The sequence below is a fragment of the Thalia democratica genome, chromosome 1 (assembly GCF_965202585.1).
Source record: "Thalia democratica chromosome 1, ktThaDemo2.hap1.1, whole genome shotgun sequence".
NCBI lineage: Eukaryota > Metazoa > Chordata > Thaliacea > Salpida > Salpidae > Thalia > Thalia democratica.
The window spans coordinates 35,613,520-35,618,609 of NC_139165.1; the positions used below are offsets into that span (position 1 = coordinate 35,613,520).

Here is a 5,090-nt window from a genome sequence, read left to right on the forward strand (position 1 = left end):
ACTAAATCAAACTTTTATTACTAGTTATAAATACCAAATCAAAATGGTAACATAACAGCTAAGAATTTAATACAAAGTTTAGAATAAATTAAATTTACACAGTACTTGTTAAACTGCTTTGACAAATAAAATACGCTAAACCAATTTTATAAATACACAAAACGTCGAAATAATACACAACTTATTAAAATTGTTCCGCTGTTTTTCTAACAGATCTACTATGAAATAAAGAACTAAGAACTCTTTCAGATGTTAAAAAGGAAAACTATTTAAACTTTTAAACGTAGTCATATGTAAATTAAAAAAAAAACTAAGTTTACAATGAAACTAAAGCTTAGAAACTGATAATAACATGTTGACCGAGTTTCGCTATATATGCCAATTGTTTTTTATATACGCAAATCTAAACTCTATAAAACACTTCGCTGCTGAAAACAAACTATAATTCTATTCGAAAGACCAAACTGTTTATGCCGATTATCATTTTACTAGCACCTTTTTTTAAAAAGAGACTCACTTAGCCTAAGGCATTCAAAATCAAATATGAGACTTTTTATATTCTCTTTAGCTATCATTATCGGTTACTATTGAGAAAAGGTAAGGCGCGCAAGATGTTATCTATAAAGTGATACTTCATTACTATTTGAGAAATCACTACTTTTTTGATTTGATCAAGAGATAAACTTTTCAACTTTATCAGGTTAGGTGTTGTAAGATAGATTTTTTGATTTATCTAAGATAAAACAAAGTGTCCATTTACTTAACAGTTTAAAACAAATTTGTAAGCTAAAATTTTACATAAAATAACTAAACGTGTAAACGAAAGTTTATTATCATTGATATACCAGTTATTAAAGTATATATTTTTTATATCAATTTAAAATAATTATGATTTCAACATAATTACTTACCATAAGATAACTACTATAAAATACATTTTAACAAAAGTGTACTAACTTTATTTGCTACTAAGTTATAAGCTTTGGCTTTTTCATTTAATAAAATCAACATTAATTTAACATAACAAATTAATAAAACAACCTAGCTTATAATTCAAAAAGAGAGTATTTAATTTTTTGATGTTTTTTTCAAGCAAGCTTCAAATAAAATTTCTTGGTCAACTACACTTTTACTGTGTTGAGATAAAAAATGTTAGTTGTTGTAAAAGTACTGCTTTAGCATTATTTAGACTTTTTGTAAAATAATTTGTTTTCGTAATCTTTTCATAGACTATAAAAAAAATTAAATAAAAAAACTTTAGTGAAATTGTAGTTGTTAAGTTTAATGTTTTTCACAAACTAAACTTATTTAGATAAGCAATTTTAATGCAAAAAATATTGTTGATAAGTTTCAATACTTTTATTTCATTTTTCAAATAGTTGAATTAAAGAAATAGTCTTAAGAGTTATAACATTAAAAATTAATTATAGCAATTAGTTTATAAGAATAAGTTCGAAAAAGCAAAAAAAAATTAACCATAAAAGCATTTCACTATAAAAAACTAGTATACGTTAACTTAAACGTTCAAAAATGTGTTTACTAAAGGTTTTATAATAGTATATACATTTCTAAATAGTTTTAAAAATAAGTTTTACTATTTATTAAATACATATCATTCAACCAAGGGGTCGGCGAAAGGAAGTCCGCACGTCTAATTTTGCCACAAAAACAAAACTAACCGGCCCAAAACGTACTTTTTAGCCAAAAACTTTTTTTTTTGAAATAATCATATATAATATTTGAATAAATCATGCTTTTGATATAAAAATTTAAACTTACTAGTACGTACTTTACTTACGGTAATTTTATTATATTGTAGTGAAATGTTTGTTTTTATACAGATTTTTTAATCAATTTTAAACAAATGCAGAAAATGACCGCACTGTGTAGAAATTTTTTACACAGTGCGGTATTGAGTTGATGATGAAGAGCAAAATAAAATAAAAGTAAAAAGGTCTTAAGCGTAATAAAAATTAGTTTTTCGGGATATTTTATTGTATAAGGCTATAGCTTTTTTTACTGTTTTAGAGGGGATCTTATGGAAAAAAATAAGAGACCTTGCTTTATACTTTGCTAAAATAATTTAAAGAATAAATAGAAAAAAAGACCACCCACTATTTTGTAAAACTAATTATGTGATGAGTAAATAAAGTGATGTTGTAAATAAAGTTAAGACTTCGGCCTGCGAAAAAAAAGTTTTTGAAATTAAACTCATATCAAACACCTACCGACAACTTTGTTAGTCTATTACTTCGACCAAGAGTTACAAAAATAAAGAATTTTGAATATATAAAGTAAAGGTAATTTTTGTGCATTACATGGATTAATTATACGGCAGGGACTAAATATTTATTAAAATACTTGACCAAAGTAAACACAAATTGTCAAAGGATAACAACTCACTTGTGTTTTTAGTTCTAATATTTGTTTTACTTAATATAGTTAATTGTGTGTTATAGTTAGGCAGTTTAAACTTTTTTTTTAATATATAGTTAAGCGACATTCACTTTTTGCTAGCAAAATCTTCAAAACTGATATGCAAAGTATTCGTAAAGATATTTTCAATGTTTTCAAAAAAACTTACATTAACCATATGTAAAGCAATTAGTTTTTATTAAACTTTTAAACTTAAATGAAGCATCTAAAATACCTATCAAAGTTTATAAAAAACTTTTTGTTATAACAAAGCATACAACGTCTACTTATCAGCCTTTCTTCTGCCTAGAACGAGTTCCTGCCTTCTTGGCTTATTTAAACTGTTCAGCAAACACAAGTTGCAAATACATCGTTTCATGTTCCTAAACTTCATTTAGGCTGTTTTAGTGACTTCATCAAAGTTGTCAAAGTTCAACAAAATACTCATAAAATCTGTTTCGCACATTCCTCTTATTCGGCATCGGTACTGGCTTCTGATGTGCGTAGCCTTGTATATTTCTAACGTATTTGTATTCGTACTACAATAGTATTATTGTAAAAAATGAAAACGGGCACACTAAATAAGTAATAAAAATTATTATAATGTTAAATTTAACCTAAACTAAATGTTTTGATTTATATTTTTAAATCAGATTATACTTTTTAGCTTAAAAATATGAAAAACTAGAAAGATATATCCACCAACCTCTCCATGTAAGGGTAGCTGTCTAAATTGCACGAGCGTATAAAATTGCACGAGTGCATAAAATTGCACGAGTGCATAAAATTGCACGAGTGCATAAAATTGCACGTATGTACAAAATTGCACGAAGACACTTTTGCACGAGTAGACAATTTCGCACGCAGACAATTTTGCACGGATTGATATAATTTTTTTTTTTAATTTTATTTATACGGTTTTTTGATTCTCACTATCATTGTTATCACTAACCCTTACCTTCGGTCGGTAATTAATTTTTTTTTATTAATTGTTATACTATTTTTAACATTTTTTTATTAAATTATGTTTTTATAATTTTTTTTTACTCTTACTGTTAACCCTAACCCTTACCCTCAGTCGGTAGCTTTTTTACTTAACTTTTTTTATATGTTTATTTAATTATATATTTTATTAGTTAGTTTTTTTTTTTAACTATCACTGTTACCCCTAACCCTTACCTTCGGTCAGTAACTTTCTTTTTATCAAATTAATTTGTATTTTTATATTTTTTAATTCTAATGCAAAAATGTAGCTTGTGCGAAATTGACCTTTGTTGCTAAATCGTCTTCGTGCAATTTGTGCCCTCGTGTAAATTTGGCTCCGTGCAATTTTATGCACTCATGCAATTTTATTTTTGTGCAATTTTGTTTTCGTGCAATTTAGACCCGTTCCCCCATGTAAACACCATTCAAAACACTTATGTAACGAAAGTGGTGCAAGTCAAGTTTACAAACACAATATATTTAAGAAGTAACGTGGCTTGTTGGTCTAGGGGTATAATTCGCGCTTCGGGTGCGCAAAGTCCCGGGTTCAATAGCTGGACAGCCCTATATCTATATAATTTCTTACTTAGTTTCTTCGTTAATTTATTTTTAAAATACCCTAGACAGAGCTTGTACTATAAGATATAGGAGGTACATTTTTAATCTATGCAAACTAATTCCTTTTTTCAGAATTGACACATTTTTAGCCTGAAAACATTTTTTTATTTTAGTTTAAAAAAAATAAAAACAAATCGTGATTTAAACCAATATTTGTGTTTTAAGTTTAATTTTCAAATATTATGAGTAGTATAAAGATAACCAACAAAGTATTTAGCATACCAACAAACTTTAACATTAGCTTATCAAACAAAATCGTGGTGTGTTGATATGATACAACAAACATGCCGCCAGAGATGATTGAACTCTCGACCGCTGGTTTACAAGACCAGAGCTCTGCCACTGAGCTATGGCGGCTGCAAATAAAATCTGTTTCAAGTGTTTATAAAGCTAAACGTTTTGTCTAGTCATGATGTAAAGTTTTTATATTCCTATTCATTTACCTTAAGAGCTTCATACATAAACATGTTTATTCGTTTGTATATGTACTTACTTTGAAGTTAGATCTATATATGTATATATATTTAAGTTTTTTAGGTTGATATATGTACAGTATATACTTAAAGTTTTAAAAATAATACTTATCAAACTTAAGTAAAAATTAACACAACTAAAATATATGATCTTTTGAATCTAAAAAACTGTTTTTTTGTTTTAGAAAAGCAATTGAACTATTTATTAAACATTAAGTTTTAATTTGTTTATTTATAAAATAAATTTTAGACTAGGTAAAATTTTCAGTCACGACTACAAAGTTATAAGATAAAAACAAAACTGATTTTTCTTTAAAAAACTAATTAAAGTACAAACTGCTTAAGTATAATGTTAAAAATTAGGTGCCTCGAGTGAGGATCGAACTCACGACCCTGAGATTATGAGACTCACGCGCTGCCTACTGCGCCATCGAGGCTACGACGCAAATGACAAAACTGAGATTATATTCATGATTGCATATGATTATGACGTAATAGTGCTATGTTTTTCATATTTAAAAAAGCGAGGCACCACCGAGATTCGAACTCGGGATCTCCTGTTTACTAGACAGGCGCTTTAACCAACTAAGCCATGGCGCC

The 5,090-nt window shown here is 27.3% G+C and overlaps 3 non-coding genes across 3 annotated transcripts; all 3 read right to left on the reverse strand.

Annotated features, from left to right (window-relative positions):
- Window positions 1–4,302: 4,302 nt before the first annotated feature.
- Window positions 4,303–4,374, reverse strand: Trnat-ugu (transfer RNA threonine (anticodon UGU)). Its single transcript has one exon. It is a non-coding gene; the product is annotated as a tRNA-Thr (tRNA).
- Window positions 4,375–4,854: 480 nt separating this feature from the next.
- On the reverse strand, window positions 4,855–4,927 carry Trnam-cau (transfer RNA methionine (anticodon CAU)). The gene has a single exon. It is a non-coding gene; the product is annotated as a tRNA-Met (tRNA).
- Window positions 4,928–5,016: 89 nt separating this feature from the next.
- On the reverse strand, window positions 5,017–5,090 carry Trnat-agu (transfer RNA threonine (anticodon AGU)). Its single transcript has one exon. It is a non-coding gene; the product is annotated as a tRNA-Thr (tRNA).